At 38.2% G+C, this 17,586-nt stretch overlaps 1 long non-coding RNA gene across 2 annotated transcripts; it reads left to right on the top strand.

The window, feature by feature from the left end:
- Positions 1–1,426: 1,426 nt before the first annotated feature.
- On the top strand, positions 1,427–17,067 carry LOC115505243. 2 transcript variants are annotated; one of them, XR_004343120.1, is made up of 3 exons: positions 1,427–1,575; positions 13,782–13,865; positions 16,688–17,067. It is a non-coding gene; the product is annotated as an uncharacterized LOC115505243 (long non-coding RNA). The 2 variants fall into 2 exon arrangements; XR_003965960.1 differs by lacking the exon at positions 16,688–17,067 and adding an exon at positions 14,341–14,914.
- Positions 17,068–17,586: the final 519 nt, after the last annotated feature.

Here is a 17,586-nt window from a genome sequence, read left to right as displayed (position 1 = left end):
CTGTCTGTCTGTCTGTCTGCCTCTCTCTCTCTCTCTCAAAAATAAATAAAAACATTAAAAAATTTAAAAAAAGAAGCAGCATATGTTATTCCCATATATACATACTCACATACCCATATCTAACATACAGTAAAAATAATAAAACAACTTTACAATTTTGTGCTTTAATTTGATTTAAAATGTGATTTTCCTTTTAAGTGGCTCAGCTCCTCTTTGGAATGTTCCCTAGCTCATGAACACCTTTACGGAAAAGCTTTCTGATCCACCTTCAGGTTGGATTTGTTTCAAAAATGATTTAAACAATTCCCAAGCTGCTTATTTTCAGTCAAATTAACAACACTTAAGAAATCCTGACATAAAATCATGTCATCTTGCATTTGTTTTCCTGCAATGTCTTTTACCATTAATCATGCTGTTATGATTGCCATCGTATTAATGAAGACCCAATGAGTTGTTTTTGGTTTTGTTTTTTCCCACCATGAAGAGAAACAAGTTAAATACAGGAGACATACACTAAAAATGGGGCTGGGAATCATGGAAGGGATTATGTTGAAATCTGGGTGAGATGCTGAGTTAGAGTCCATTAATGGGTACAAATAGATCCTTAATTTGGGGCCCGAGATTTTTTTTTCCATAAAGCATTCATGGAATTCTTTTAGTAGGCAGGATATATGTGTAGAGAGGTTGGGGTGGCATTAGTTGTCAAGGATTTTCGACAGAGCAGCAGAGGATAATTTTCTATTCATGATTACTGAAGTATGATTCCCATGGACTTCTTTATATCTTTTAGGATTTTGGTTGGTGACTGTTAGGTAACCCTGAACTCACCATAACAGACCCTAGCTAGTGCTGCTATGGCAAATTGCTTTGCAAACAGATAGAAAAAGTAATCTTGGGTGAGATTCTGCACCTTGGCATAGGAAATACCATTCAGTGAAAACCTTCGAACATTACAAAAAGAAAAAGGTGGGGCAGAGAGAATCAGCCATTTTTGTACTAATGTAATAGCTTGGTTCCAACATGTTCATGATTGAATTTGGACCTGTTTTGTTCAAAAGTAAAGAGAGAAATACACCTAAGAACACCTCCAAAGGAGTGGATTTGAAAAGGAAAAACAGCCTGTCGACCCCTGGCCCTTCAGTAGCTGTTAAGTTTCAGCCTCGACATTATGTGCTTAATGTGTAGGAGAGACATGTGTCCCTAGCTCTTTAACAGCCACGTGTTTCAACCATGGGCTTCAACATGAATCACTGTGAAAATTTGAAACATCTTCGGTATTTAAGAAAACTGTACAAACAAGAATCCCCGCTTTTAATTTTCTCAGTCATTTAGGGAGTGGCTTCCAGGGAAAATAGACATTCTTCATGTGTTTTAGGAATGCTACAGAAATTCCATACTTAGAAGTGAATTGCACTGAGCAACAGCCTTTCTCTAAGGAAGGTCAAATTTTCTTCTCTTTGAAGCCTTTCAGGCTCCCAAGCCAGTTTGCATACTGAGCTTCCCAGAACTATTTTCAACTACCCGGAGCAGTTGAGCATGAAGAACACCATTCTCGATGTCTTTAGCTACAAATTGGTAAGCAAATGGGCTCCAGAGGCCTGAGGAGGAGGGGCACACCCCTGAAATCCAGTCTGTTTATTACTAAGGAAGTTCTGATCAAGTTTATGGTGTTAAAGACTCCAACATATCAACTCCACTGAAGAGCAGGACAAGCCATTGTAAATATGAACCATCAAAGCATTAGCCATTTCAATGAAATGAAGCAAATCAATTGTTTTTTAGAAAGGTGCCTTTCAGATCTCCTTTCTCAGGCTCTGAGTTTCTGTATCAAGTTCACAGTAAAACAACTTGTGCTAACGGGATTTTAGCTCAGGATCTTGGAAGGTCAGTGACTTGGCCAATAACCATGATTTCCCTAATCTGTGGCAAAACAATCACCTTGCTTCGGTAAGGCCATTTAAAACAATTCAGTGACATTAGGTTAGGGTAAAAATGAAATATCTAAAATAATTGCAGTTACTCAGGTTGTGAATTCGCTTCTATCAGTTACCTTTTATTTAATTTGGCATTAATTGCTTCCCCCCGACTCAATGTGTTATGATTTATTAAAATTGTTATATATGTCAGGTGTAGGCAGACCTTAGAGATATTATTTTTTTAAATCAGACCTCTTTAGTAATCTATTGGAATTTTGTGTTCTGTAAAATAATTTCAGCTGCAAAGAGTATGCTAAATGTGATTTCTGTATAAACCAATAAGGTGGTAATTACTATATCCTATTCTGATTATTTCTTTCAACAAATTGATCGAGTACTTTCTATGTGGCAAAAACACTTAACTGGAGACTCTATGTTGCCTCCCTGAACGTGAACATTATCAGCCTTCATACGCTGTGAGCTTCTAGAGTTCAGAGATCTTGCTTTACAAATCTATCCTTGGGACTAGTAAGTGCCTTCCATGTGATAGGTCTTCAAAATCTTTCTGTTAGACAAATATAAATATAGGTAGTTAGCTTTAAAAAAATTAACTTCTAAAAATTTTTAATTAAAAATTAACATTTAACTTTTGGGCAGAGAATTTGAATTCCAAAGTATTTAGTACTTTGGAGAAGGCAAAAACAAAGGAATAACCTACAGAATTTTTTTCCTCATGTGGTCACACCAAAATTCTATAGTGTTTTAGAAGTAGACAATATTTTTAAATTGGGAAGGGGTTGAGATGAGAGGAATACATTTTGCCTAAAGATTACATTTGTAGTAATGTGTTATTTAGTATAAAAATTAACCAGCAGTTAGGTAGAAGGTTTGGGGAATTTCTTTGAGGTGAGCTATAAATGAACTAAAACTAGAAAAATGGAATACTTACCCATGGTCAAATAATTAACTGTCTTTAAATTGTTAGTTTTTGTGTTCAATTGACCAATTAGATAGGTTGGTAGGCACATACATGCATATAAAGAAGTTTGTTTTGTTTTGTTTTGTTTTGTTTTGTTTTGTTTTGTTTTGTTTTAATTAGGAGCCAGGCACCAAGCTAGGTACTGCAAAGTATAACACAGAATTTGAAGAAGATAAATTTTCTGCCATCGGTGCATTCACAACCTCCTCAGTCTGGAAGCAGACAGTAAACACTTCTTTTAATTCATGTCAAGTAGATGAGAGAGGAGTGAACTGGAGGGGGGGGGGTGGGTTGTACAATCCAGTCATAAGAACTCGAAAGACAAAAGCCTAATCTAGGGGCCCCTGGGTGGCTCAGTCAATTAAGCGTCTGACTCTTCATTTCAGCTCAGGTCACGATCTTGCTGTCATGAGTTCGAGCCCTGCATCAGGCTCGCGCTGCTGACAGTGCGAAGCCTGTTTGGGATTCTCTTCTGTCTCTCTTTCTCTGCCCCTCCCATGCTCATTGCTTTCGCTAAATAAATAAATAAATAAATGCCTGTATCTGTTAAGTTTGCGGAGTCTCTGATACACTCAAGTGAAAATATTCAGTAGTTTCTAGATTAGAAACAAAATTTGAATAGAGGAAGAAATTGGAAACCATTGGGCATGCTCTGAAGCCTGACTCTGGTAGTACATGTTCTTTTTCAGTTCCAAAATGTTCTGTGAAATGTAAGTCATCTAAGAAGTCTTTATCTACATCTAAATCTATTCTCTTATTGTCTATGTTTCAGAATATAGCTTTCTTAGAGTATTGCAATTTGCAATTTTTTAAGGTATTGCTTCATAGAAAAAAATTATAGTGGCCATGATCAGCAGTTGTAATCAGGCACTTCTGAGTTCGAATTCCAACTTTCTTACTCTCTAGCTGTGTGACCTTGGCAGCCTGACCCTCCTAGTTTCCCTACCTGTGAAGTGAGGATATCATTAGCTCATCTGAAGCGTTGTCATGAGATTAGATGATACAGTACATGAAGTGGTTGACAGAAGAGATGACGTGTTATAATAGCTTAATAAATGGCTATATTAAAGATTTTTTAAATGTTTCTTTATTTATGTTGAGAGAGAGAAAGAGAGAGAGAGAGAGGGAAAGGGCATGTGAGCAGGGGAGGGGTAGAGAGAGAGAGGAAGAGGAGAAAATCCCAAGCAGGCTCTGTGCTATCACTGTGGAGCCCCACACGGGCTCGATCCCACGAAATACGAGGTCATGCTCTTAACCAAAGTCAAGAGTTGGACGCTTAGCCAACTAAGTCACCCAGATGCCCTGGCTATATTAATGTTAAAAGGATAAACAACATTGACTGATAGTACAAGTAGGCATCATAATCGATATTTCTACTAAATTGTTCTCTATTATAGTTCACAAACACCCTGGAATCCTTCCAGGATTGAAGGAAGCTCGGTAATCAATAAACAGTTGTAGACCCAGGGTCTGAAACCAGATTTTAAAATTCTTATTTCTGATGTTTTATTAGCTCTCTTACATCTTCCAGAGATTATGGAGATTATGACAAATGTTCTTGTCTATTTCCAAGGAGCCTCCAGCTTTGTACTGTAGAGAAAGATACTCTATATCTTACACTGTACTATATACTATATGTATATATATTATATATATTATACTGTAATATAGATGAACAGTTTCAGGACAACGCAAATATTTATTGAGTCTCTAATATATGATAGGCACTGTAATATGCTCTGAGAATAAAAATAATTCTTGCTTCACTCCTGGTATCTTGACACAAAAACATTTTTACAGGTAACTACCATCCAGTGGGGTATGTGCTCAACCAGAGATAGAAGGAAATAAAAGAAAGAAAAACATAGCACAGTGAAGGGGGGAACAACTTATTTTATCATTAGGTTGGGAAAGGAAGTGAAATAAAGCCCCAAATATTCTCAAAGGTGGTGAAATCTGAACGCAGCCTATTTTGGAAAATTTGATACAGTACGTAAATAATTTTTATCCATGTTTCTATAAATTGGAGGGCCATAGTTGATTATGTTAGATATCTCTTCTCGCAGTTTACCCAATACTAGAAATAACACTGTATAGGTAGTTAATAATAATTGATGAGACTCTCTTATAAAAATAATCTGCCTACATCAAAAGATTTAGATTTTTGTAAATTCAGATTTAATGGACAAACAGTATTTTTAAAAATCAGATGACTACTCTGATGGCCTGAATTACTTGATTATGTAATCTTAGGAAGTTATTTAACTTTTCTGTCATTCAGTTTTTCTACTTGTAAAATAAGATTGTTGTAAAAACTTAGGAAGAGACAGTGTAATGGTAAAGGCTCAGACTTTGGAGTAAGCCTGCCTGAGTTTGAGTCTACACCTATTATTGCCTCCAAGCTGTTTGACTATGGGCACCTTACCTAACCTCTCTGTGCCCCAGTTTCCTCATTGGTAACCTGCTTTAATTGTGCCAGAAAATTTAATGAATAGTTTGCCATTTCTTCACTGATTCAAAAAATACCACCTTTATCATATATTAAACTCCAACATAAATTAGGTAGATTTGGGACTTTCTAATGTATTCATTGTTTTGTCTCTTAACCGTTGAACTGATAATGATATTTTATTAAATGTTTTAGCTTTATAAAAATTTTTTTTTACATTTATTCATTTTTGAGGGACAGAAAGAGACAGAGCACAAGCAGGGGAAGGGCAGAAAGAGAGGGAGACACAGAATCTGAAGCAGGCTCCAGGCTCCCAGCACAGAGCCCACCGCGGGGCTCGACCTAAACAAACCGTGAGATCACGACCTGAGCCGAAGTCAGATGCACAACCGACTGAGCCACCCAGGCGCCCCTAAATGTTGTAGCTTTATAACACATAACCTGAATACATAAAAATTCAACTCTCCCCTCATCATTCTCTCTCTATACTACAGCTGATCCTTGAACAACTCAGTTTGAACTGCCTGGGTTCAGTTGTATGCAGATTTTTTACAGTATAATGCTATAGACATATTTTCTCTTCATTATGGTTTTCTTAATAACATTTTCTTCTCTTTAGCTTACTTGATTGTGAAAGTACAGAGTACAGTACGCATAACATACAAAATATGCATTAATCGACTGTCTCATTGGTGAGGGTTCTGGTCAACAGGAGGTATTTGTAGTTAAGTTTTTGGGAGAGTCAATAGTTATAGGTGGATTTTTGACTGCGTGGGGGTCGGCATCCCACATTGTTCAAAGTTCAACTGCATATACACACACGGTGTGTATGTACATGTGCATACAGAGGCTTATAGTTCCTTGTGGTGAACATGGAATCGTTTTATAAAGGCAAAAAATAAATCCCATTGAATTCTGAAAGAATGTATATTAACTCACAAACTAATTTAAGAGAAATTGGCCGTTAGATCTTACCAGCTAGAAATAAGCCATTGTTTTCAAGTCTTCTTTGTATCCCATAGGAAAATGTTCTGATTTGCTTTGTGAAAGAAAGCCCGTACCTTGCTTGTATTTACGTCTTACTCGTCTACATTTATTTGTTGTTAATGCCAATGGAATCGTAATGTTCCCATTGACTTTTCTGATTAGTGCTCGTCTATGGAAATGTTACTGGTTTTGAGATTTATTTGCAACCAGTCACCTTTCTGAATTATCTTGTTACATCTGATAGGTTTTTGGTGGAGGATTTCTGACTAACAACTGCACTTTGCACCATAACTTTCCGAACACTGAAATTATGTTTATAATGTCTATGGACCATTGCTTAAAAATGTAGTTACATTCCTCCAAGGCAGAGAGGTTAAAAAATAAAAGCGAAAAGAAATATGATCCTCCCCCAAAGCTTCAGGAGTTCGTATTAAAATGTTGAAGTGAGAAAATTTATATTTAACAATTTTAGGAAATGCAATTCTACTCTTTCTTATAACTGAATGTTTCCCACTTAATAATGCACCTTTTTCCTAAAATCTGGAACATTATAATTCTTTCTCTGCCATATCTTGCTCCTTTTAGCTCCCTAAATTACAGGGAAATTAGAAGTCCATTAAATGCTGTACATTAACCCCTACCGTTATAGGGTTAGCTACGGACAGCCAGGAGCTGCACTGCTTGTCAAGTTTGATCACTTTGAAGTCCAAAAACAGGATTCTTTTAACGGCACTCATTTATTTGTACAAAGAAATAATACCGATCTATGAAACGGTTTGTTTTGAAACAGGTGAATGGCAGGAATGTTACGCTGTTTCCACAAGCAGTGTGAAAAATGACATCTGTACGTAGAGGAGAGAATCCATTCAAACTGAAAATATAGCATTTTTTATTAGCTAAGGAAAAAATTGAACATCCTATTTCTCTATTGTTGCTACATTCAGTCTGAATATTACTTTGCTAGCAAATTAAATTGGACTTTGTGAAATAGTTCTCTTCGGAAAACTGTTTGTTACTTTGGGATTTCACTAACCCAAATTATGACCGAACATTAAGAAAATACCAATAATGTTTATTCTTGTAGGTTTGGACAATAGAGGTATCAATGAAGCATCCACTGAATATCTAGTGCTAACGTTGTAAGATTTGGGATTGTGTATATACAAGTGGATGAACCAGGCAATTTTTATTTATATACATATAAGGAAAAGGGTTATTTTATTTCTGCTAACAGGTTCCAAAGAACTGAGTAAATTTTCATTATGTGAAAAAAGGCAAAGGCAGGAAAGATTTTCAATACCAAAGTGGCGATGAGCTATGAGAGGCAGACTAGAGAATTAGATTTTAAAAACTGAAGAAGGCGTCAGAATTTCTGATATTGATGCTATCAGAAAGTCATCCTGTCATTAACATATTAACCATATTTATGGTTATAAATATTTTTGATAATGTATTACATAGGAAATTAATTTTTAAGACAGCGCATAATTAAGTAATCATGCAAGAAGTTCTATTATTCTACCAGAGAAAAAGCCTAGCTCATTGTTTTGTTTTGTTTCTTTGGTGTGATATATCCTATTTACTTTGATGTTTCCATCATTGAGGATAAGCGGTGCGAGAACACTTCTGTATACTCAATTACTTGTCACAGTGTTTTACTTCTAAAACTCACTGAATAAATATTTTCAATTCAAAGTATGATTCTTCCAGTGATACTTGTAAGATCTTAGACATTCTAAAATTGAAAATCTAGTTTCAACTTAAATTACATGAATTGAGGCCAACATTGTCCATGTACATTAAAATATGTAATTAAACAGTTTGTATAAATGTCATAGCATTCTGAGATTTTTACTAAATGATACATATGCCAACCATTATTATGGCCAGGGCATATGCTACTTACTACTACTTCTAAGAAGGGAAAGTGTTTAAAAATGTATTTTGGGGGGCACCTGGGTGGCTCAGTCGAGTAAGTGTCTGACTCTTGATTTTGGCTCAGGTCACGATCCCAGGGTCCTGAGATAGAGCTCTGCGTTGGGCTCTGTGCCGAGCGTGGGGACTGCTTGGGATTCTCTCTCTCTCTCTCTCTCTCTCCCCCCTGCTCACCTGTCTGTCTTTCTCAAATAAAAACTACATATAAAAATAATAAAAAATAAATAAATAAAATAAATAAAAATAAGAATATAATCTTTTATACCTCATTGTATTCTACATTATATTTAAAATGAGACTATCATCTTGTGATAAAATGTAAATAAACCTCATCTGTAAAAATATAGAAGCCCCAGGAAAAAGGGCTGTGCAACCCTAAGACCTATTAATTTTTTTGGCTTTTTTAGCACAACATCGTGTATTATTTATTAAAGCTAATTCCTGTTTCTTTTTTTTTTAATGTTTTTAAATTTATTTTGAGAGAGAGGGAGAGAGAGAGAGAGAGAGAGAGACAGCATGTGTGCCCTAGCAGGGGAGGGGCAGAGAGAGAGAGAGAGAGAGAGAGAGAGAGAGAGAGAGAGAATCCAAAGCAGGCTCCACATTCATCACAGAGCCCCATGCGATGCTCTGTCCCCAACCTCAAGATCTCGACCTGAGCTGAAATCAAGAGTCAGACACTCAACCAGTGGAGCCACTCTGGCACCCCAAAACTGAGTCCTCTTTCTGATCTTGTTTGCTAGTACATACCTAAGTCACTAATGCAGCCCATCTTAAATTGTTTCTTTATCTAGATGGTAGAATTGGAAAATATAACAGGAGGAACAAATGAAAAATGACGTTTTCGAAAACCATGTTATATATCTATCTATATATCACGTTGGTACTTGGAACGATGCAAATGAAATTTTAGTGGCCAGTATAAAAGGATGAAGGTCTTTAAATGTATATCTATTCTTTTAAAAGTCAGTGATGTTAAATATATCTATTCTCTCTTTCTTCCTGAAGGAGATGTGAAAAAATGAGTCCAAGTAATTTCTGACTACATAAATGTAAAAAAAAAAAAAAAAAAAAAAGACTTAGAGACATGGCTCCTTGCCAGTAAATCATTCTTCTCCATTATTGGCTACTGTCTATTTTATGAGCTTGACTAAGCCACAAATACTCTAACAGCATAAAGCCCTAATTCAGTAGAAGATGCTATGAGAAAAATGTCTCCTACATTCTATAGGTAATGAAATACCCTTCAGGTAACATTATTATGGTGTTTGCATTTTTTTTTTTGATTTTCACTAATATCCAATCATCCTGAAATGAATTAAATTGAGATCCAAGAGTAGTAAATGTACAATTATCTGACACACATACACAGCTAACAAGTATAAAATTTTGCATTATGCGCCATCCATCAGATTTATGCTATTTTCCACGTTCATTATGATTGCAGGCTCAAATGGCAATGGCATTAAACCGGTGAAGACACTGGTGTGCAAGCAGTTGTGTGATGATGAAAGCTTTCAGATACAGCAGGTTTCGAAATAGTAATGGAGAATTTAAAATACGGTTACTTTAAAAGATACACGTTGTATGTCAATTGTCCTTCAATAATAAAAACTGAAAAAAAATAATTAAAACTTTAAAAATACATGAATCATTCTTATCACTAAGAATGTAAGAATCAACGATTGTAACAGAAGAATGTTGCATCCGGGGACTGGACTGGGTAAGAACACACTGTGTCTAGTTCTAGCTGAGCAGTGCTTCCTACCAGAAAGACTTTCTGAACATTCCTGCTTGACCGATGGCCCCTCCTCTTCATAACCTATATCCTTTGTAAGGCTGTTCTCAGTCTGATTAATTTCACAGAATATCTATTTCTTTTAGCTCAGTGCCTGTTTTTTTGCTTTTGTTTTTTTAATGTTTATTTATTTTGAGAGAGAATGTGAGCAGGGGAGGAGCAGAGAGAGGGAGAGAGAGAATCCCAAGCAGGCTCCACACTCAGGACTCTCGGGTTCAATCTCAGGACTGTGAGGCAAAACTCGAGGCAGATGCTCAACCATCTGAGCCACTGAGGCGCCCCTCAGGGGCCTGTTTTTATTATTTTTGTATGTTCAGTGTCTCGAAAAATACTTGATGCTAATACTCAACAACTCTTTATTAAACTAACCAGAGAGATCATTTTTACATTAATGTCTATTAAACTAATGTTATTTGAACATATGTAATATTAAATAAGCTTTTTAGAATCTTTAAGATGTAAGCGTGTCCTAATCCATTTCCCCAGGGACATTATTTTGGTAATGTTATGATTAAAATTTTAAAATGCCACATTGCAGGTATCAGTAATCTTTTCCTGTGAAGGGCCAGATAGTGAGTATTTTCAGATGTCTGAATTTTCATACAATCTGACCAGCCTCTACCAACAACGAATCAACTCTGTTTCTGTGATATAAAGCAGCCATAGAACGAACATAGATTACTGAGCATGGCTGTGTTCCAATAAAACTTTATTTTGGCATACAAAGTTCGATTTCATGCAATTTTCATGTGTCATGAAATATTATTTTTCTTCTGTTTTTATTTTTCCAACCACGTAAAACATGAAATTCATTTATAGGACAATGGGCTGTACAAAAACAGGTGACTGACCCCTGCTTTACAGCATTTAATTTTACATTGCTATCATCCTTATCTAGTCGTTAACATAACAGCTGTTCCCTCTATACTGTATATTGTAATAAACATTTGCTGTCAATAAATATTTGTGAGATGAATGAATGAACATAAGCCTCTGCTGTCTGTGTGGTAGCTGAATCTGCGAGGTTAATACTAGAAGCAGGAGGTTTTGTAATAATCCTCATGAGACAAACTAATGGCCTGAACAAGAAGGAAGGGCAAATAAGAATTAGAGCCCAGAGATATTCAGGAAATTTGGACCCTGAGCCTTTATAATCCATTGTTGGGGGAGGAGTCAAGGGTAAGCTCTAACTTTGGGGGTTTTGTGGATGTGGTACCATGAAGACTAGGAACATGGGAGAAGGAGCAGGTTGGTGGAAGGATGTGTCCATATTAGACATACTGAGTTTTAGGTGCTTGAGTAAAGTGGCACCTGGGTGTCTCAGTCAGTTAAGCATCTGACTTCGGCTCAGGTCAGGATCTCACGGTTTGTGGGTTCAAGCCCCATATCCGGCTCCGTGCAGACATCTCTCTCTCTCTCCCTCTCTCTCTCTCTGCCTCTCCCCCACTTGCACGTTCTATGTCTCTCTCAAAATAAATAAATAAACCTAAAAAAAAAAAGGTAACTTAGTGCTCTCCAAACTTTAGGTGCTTGAGTAAAACCTAGACTGAGCTATCCGACAGAGGGTTTGAATAAATGAGCCTGAACCTGAAGAGAGGTATGATCTCAGGGTGTGAATCTGTTAGTCATCTGCATACAAATGGTTGCTGAAACCATAAGCAGCAGTGGGTCAATCTAATCTCTCAGGAAAATCATATAAACAAGTTAGTAAAGTCTTGGGAGAAATGTAGGAACATTTAAAGGTGGGAGGAAGCAGAGGAACGCTTGAATAAGACAGAGTGAAGGAAATGGCCAGAGATGTGGGGAACGGCCAGCAGAATGGAGAGTTTGGAGCTAAAAAAATAGATGTAGGTGTCAAATACCATACAGAAAAATGATAAAGTGTCAATCTGGATTTGGCAATCAGAAGGTGACTGACATTTCGGCAAGTGCAGCCAGGAAACAGAAGTCCAATACGCAGTGGGTCGACGTGCACTGAGAATATGAAATTAAATAAAACAACACGTTAGAGGAACGTTAATACAAAGGGAGAGCTGGCCTGAGCTAGAGAGCTATGAGGCGAAAGCCAGGTCTTTTTGGTCTGGGAGACACTGGGCTCTGCTCCAAGTTGGGGACAATGAATTAGCAGAGAGAGGAGGGGAAGAGCCATTGAAGATTCAACAGAGAACGTGAGAGGAGATGATTGAGGGGCAAAGTCACGGTGTTGGCAGGTAAAGGAATTAAGGGCACAGACCGGGCTGGAGTAAGTGCAGATCTCCTTTTCTCTAAGATTGAAAGGAAGGAAGTTAGGAATGAGCATGAATAGAAAGACACCATTAAACCGGTGGTAACGTTGAGAGATAATGCCTTAATTCTATGTATGAAACAGGAGTCTTCGTGTGTTTTGACGACTGGGAGGAGGCAGGAGTTGAAAAGAGAGTTTGAGGACAATGATGAAGATGTGACGTATGTTAAGGGCGATGAGAGTCGGTTAAGGGTCAGCAGAGATCTGAAATTACATACTTCCAGGGGTTTCATGACTGCTTGATTTTTCTTAAACATTATGCAGGTACCTGGATCGAGTGATGGGTTGGGTGGTAGATGCTAGACATACAAATAAAAAAAGGAAATTGAGTCAATTGGGTTCAACAGGAAGAGAGAGCAGGAAGAATTTAAGACTTCCAGGGTTCTGGACCTGCTGGAAGAAAAAAACAAAACAAAACAAAACAAAACAAAACAAAACACCAGCTTCATAGAGTGGCCATAGGAACTTATATTAAAGAGGAGGCTGGGTGAGGTCATTGACAATTTGAGGTAGTAATGGATGAACCAGTCTGTAGAATAAGGAGTGAGTAACATAGAGGCAGGTTGAGGGATGATCAGTATTAGTGTGGAATATACAGGATGACAGAATATCAAAGCAGGATAGGAAAGATATACGTATCCTTAAAGATACCTGAAGGGATTCTATGACTGTGGGCTTCATAAAAGCATTAGCAAATATCACGAAGCATGAATGGACCTGTGCCCCACCCTCAGAACTACAAACACAATGTATGAGAGATCAACTAACAACTCCTAGTGCCTTATATTTACCAACTGGTGTAACCCTAATCTAGAAGTAAATGAGAGAAAAAGGTGTCTGGGCTGATCTTACATGAATCTTCTTTTCCTTCTTCCTCTTCTTCCTCTTCTGCTCCTCCTCCTCCTTCTTCTCCTCATCACCTTGACTCTGCATTTTCTGTTTTTTTTTTTTAATTTTAATTTTAATTTTAATTTTTTTTATTTAGTTTTGAGACAGAGAGACACAGAACATGAGCAGGGGAGGGGCAGAGAGAGAGAGAGAGAGAGAGACAGAATCCGAAACAGGCTCCAGGCTCTGAGCTGTCAGCACAGAGCCCAACGTGGGGCTCGAACCCACAAACTGTGAGATCATGACCCGAGCCAAAGTCGGAGGCTTAACTGACTCAGTCACCCAGACGCCCCTGTCTTTTAATATATTTGAACAGAGGAAGATTTTAGAAATACCAGGAGTGTGAGTGGATCTTCCCTATTTCTTTGTGGTTGTTTCCCTTCCAAATAGGCTTTATCTGAGAAAGGCGTGGCTGAGCACAGAGCTGCTTCAATGATGAACGGTCGTAGAAATCTAAAACCAGGTGTGCAGGAGAAGCGCAGTTCTCAAACTTTAATGTATATGCATATTACCTGAGGAATCTTGTTAAAATGCAGATTCTAATTTAGCAGGTCCGAGGCGGAGCGTGAGATCCAGCGTCGCCGTCAAGCTCCCAGATGTCTTCTCCAATGGCTCGCAAGGGCACACTTCCGGTAAGTAGTATGGCCTTAGCAATTCTCTAGCTTCCAGCTTCTTTCTCACCGTTGAGGATTTCCTTACAACAATTCTGCCCAGGCATGTGAGTTGTGGGTCTACTTATTTCAATGTATGTTTAATTTTCATTTTTTTAACGTTTATTGATTTTTGAAGGAGAGAGACCACATGCATCAGTGGGGGAGGGGCAGAGAGAAAGGGAGACACAGAATCCCAAGCAGGCTCCAGGCTGAGCTGTCAGCATAGAGCCCATTACAGAGCCCGACGTGGGGGCTCGAACTCACAAACCGTGAGATCGTGACCTGAGCCAAAGTCAGATGCTTAATCAACCGAGCCACCCAGGCACCCGTATTTCAGAATGTGGGGATTATTTGGGATTACACTTGGGTATATTCCACATGAATAGCCTAATGATGGTTGTGGCATCACGTAATTGACTCTATCTAAGGGAAAAACAAAATTGTTTTAAATCAGCAGGTATGTATTGCGGCAACATTTGCTTGGATGTGGATATGAAGCTTGATGGGTGCTGTTCCTGAAGCTGGAAAAACCGGTTGACAGAATAATAAAGGAGCAGCTTTGTTACAGCGAAAGCCAGCAATGTCTGCATTCATTGGGAGACCCACCTTTTTTGGTAGAAGAAGAACACGAGTGTGCCCGACACACGTATATGGAAAAATCAGAGAGCAGGTTACTATAGGGTTAAAACTGAGTATGTGGGCAGCTAAAGTACATGCCACTTTTGAGAATAAAAATAGTGTGTACCTTATTAAAAAGCCGCCTGACAGGGTCAGCAGCCCAGTCACAGAATACCTACCAAGAACAATTTCAATTTTAATAGGTTTTACTATGTATTTCATAAGCATGCCCATTGAAATTGAGTCATCAAAGCCTCCCAGTTCCTTCCAGACAGATTTTAGCCTGAGAGCTTGGAGTAATTATCCCACTGGATGTTAGCCTGTGTAGCTATTTCAGCCTCGTTCATCATTTCAAACAGCTACATACTCTGCCTGCTAATTTCTTCCGATGGATTAGCTGCTCTCACTTGTCTATCTTTTTTTATTTCTGGGGGGTGAAATATTGCCTTCTTCCCATGTTTTAATAAGCTGAGCAGGCATGCGCCACTGCACAGCTCCTGACTCCTATTTCTTTCAGCTCAAAGAATGATCTTCTGGGGGAAGAGCTGGGTGTAATGTGAAGGTGAAAACTTGGCCGTTACTACCTGCAGCCTGAAACCCGCTGCTTCACACAAGAGCTGAAAACACAGTTCTGAGCTGGTCTGCACTTATCTGTTTATAGTACATCCTAAGCTATTCGTCTTCCGCCGTATTGCTGGATTATTTCTGCTTCTTTTAGACTCTGATCTTTATTTCCGACAGCCCTCCCCACCCCCCGTATTTCACCTCTGCTCTGCCTGTGTGCCTCCCATTAGAAAACCACAATGCACAGAACTATTCATTGCAGGATATAACTTCCTCCGTTCTTCACAATAATGACCCTGGTTGAGCTTTTGAATTCAGGGGTTCAGTGATTTCTTTATTCTCTGACCACCCAGTGAGAACACACAATTTCACATGCTAGAATATCATTCCTTCTTAAGTACGTGGTTAAAAAGCAGGATCCTGGTAAAAAACCAACTCAGGATTTAATCCTGTCTCTGCCATTTAGAAACTTTGTGACCCAGGGTTAGTTGTTCAACCTCTCTGAGCCTAATTTGGACTGACCTACCATAGCACAGGTGCCTCAGCACAGGGAACTTAGGTTTCCTTTATGCTGGTCATTTAACCAGGAGGCTTTGCCCCTTGCACTTGCTGTTAGTGTCAATCCGCTGTTAGGGCTCCTACAGCTTTGCAACGGGTCCTAAAATACCAGATGGAATAAAAGCAGAAGCTGAGAGGGCTCACTCACTCAACTCATGAGTCTGGAAGTCTGGTGTAAAGTTTACAGCAATCCTCACCGAACAGGCTTCTGAAGCCCCGTGGCACCAGTCTGGGTGACTCCATTTTACACTCTCCCAAGATCCCATTGGCGCATCTTGACACGGGTTGGAAAGACAGGGATTTTCCCTTGACCCGAACCGGGAAACTGACCCTGTCCCCCTAGGTAAAGAGGACATTGTATGGACTGCTTCCTCAGATAAAGTCTTCAAACTGATGAAGGCCAAGGTAACAGGGGCTACATCTTCTAACCAGTAGAAAAGGCCAGTCTCCCGAGAGCTGGCAATCTAAGGAAAAGCTTCTTTTACTCTTGGCCACAGAACCATAATGTATCTGCTGATAAATTGGAGATGGGTAATTTTTATCCAGCTCCGGAGGAAATGCAAGACAGTAATTGGTAATTCTTAGAGCGGCACAGCCCTCAAGTCACTCTAAGGAGATGTTTTTGGAAATGTGATATCATTTGGAATTATATTAATGGGAGCACTGCCTGGGATCAGAAAGTTGGAATTGGTAGAAGTGGGTTTTTTTTTTTTTTTCCTTCAGAAACATAAAGCATCCATATTCTTCATTTACACATAAATTATGTAAGTGGATAAAATCCTCATCATTAGAGAATGACCTTGATGTTAGGACACAGGATATTATAGGTATATTCTTCTTTGAAATTTTGCAAATTTTTGACATTAGTTATGGTTCAGTGAGAGTATCAAGACCATTAGTGTTGAGTCAAATACTTTTGTACTCACAAGGTAGTAATTAACATGACGTTTCCAACTATTTATATATATTTCATCCAATGAGATTACATATAAAGTATATTTCATCCTCAATTTGTCACTCTTGTGCTCTCTTATTTCCTTCCCCCATTTTTTTGGCAATAGGTGAAGTGAAATGGAGAATGTGTACGAACCTGGCAAAGAAAGGACTTGATCCAAAGGCCTCGCTTGAGCAACTCACCCATCCTATGGACTCTTTGTTCACCCGTTTGGGAAAATTCCCAAAGTATGTGTTGCTTTCTTTTATTTATTTTTTTCGGTCTCCCTGTCACTCTCCACCCCAACCAGTGGAACACTCTCAAAACAATGTCATTATCTTAAGTGAAGAAATAAAACCAAGTGTCAGAGAAAATCTCCTTTTAATAAGATGGTAACTTTGCTTATTCAATAGAGCCTGAATTCTATAGAAGAAAAAGATGGTACATACATGTACTTTATTGTGAAGGTTAATTATTTGATAACTTAAATAAGAACCTAGCCATAGAATAAAATTATCTCACAAAATATTGACTCTGTATCTCATCATGTTAACATATATGAGATGTTATTATAAATGATGGAGATTTTTAAGGTTAGCCCTGTGTGTGTTATCCTTAAAAATGGTTTCTGATGCAGGATTCCTACAAAAGGCAGGCTCCACAGACATTTGGAACATGAGTATATTTGATTCAAGAGGATAAGAGAAGGTTGGAAGGAGGCTACCATACACACATCTTGAAATGTGAAGTAAATGAGTCACATTAACTCAATACCTTGTAAACTCAATATTAAGTCCACAATCCTACATCAACAAACATCATTTCTCAAAGTGAGGCTGAAAATGTGAGTTCATCCACATGGTGAGAGATTGAGAAGAAGAACCAGAATTGAAGTGAATGACTGTGCTCGTCGTTCTTCCCTGATTCAGACGTCATGGCTTGTCTTCTAAATAGGTGTTATCATAATGAAAGAAATAAGCATAATACAGAAAAGTTTGAAAAGAAGGTAAATAAGTAAAAAGTTCA

The sequence above is a fragment of the Lynx canadensis genome, chromosome F1 (genome assembly GCF_007474595.2).
Source record: "Lynx canadensis isolate LIC74 chromosome F1, mLynCan4.pri.v2, whole genome shotgun sequence".
Lineage (NCBI taxonomy): Eukaryota > Metazoa > Chordata > Mammalia > Carnivora > Felidae > Lynx > Lynx canadensis.
Note: the sequence above shows the minus strand (reverse complement) of the source record. Positions and strands in the feature narration are given on the sequence as shown.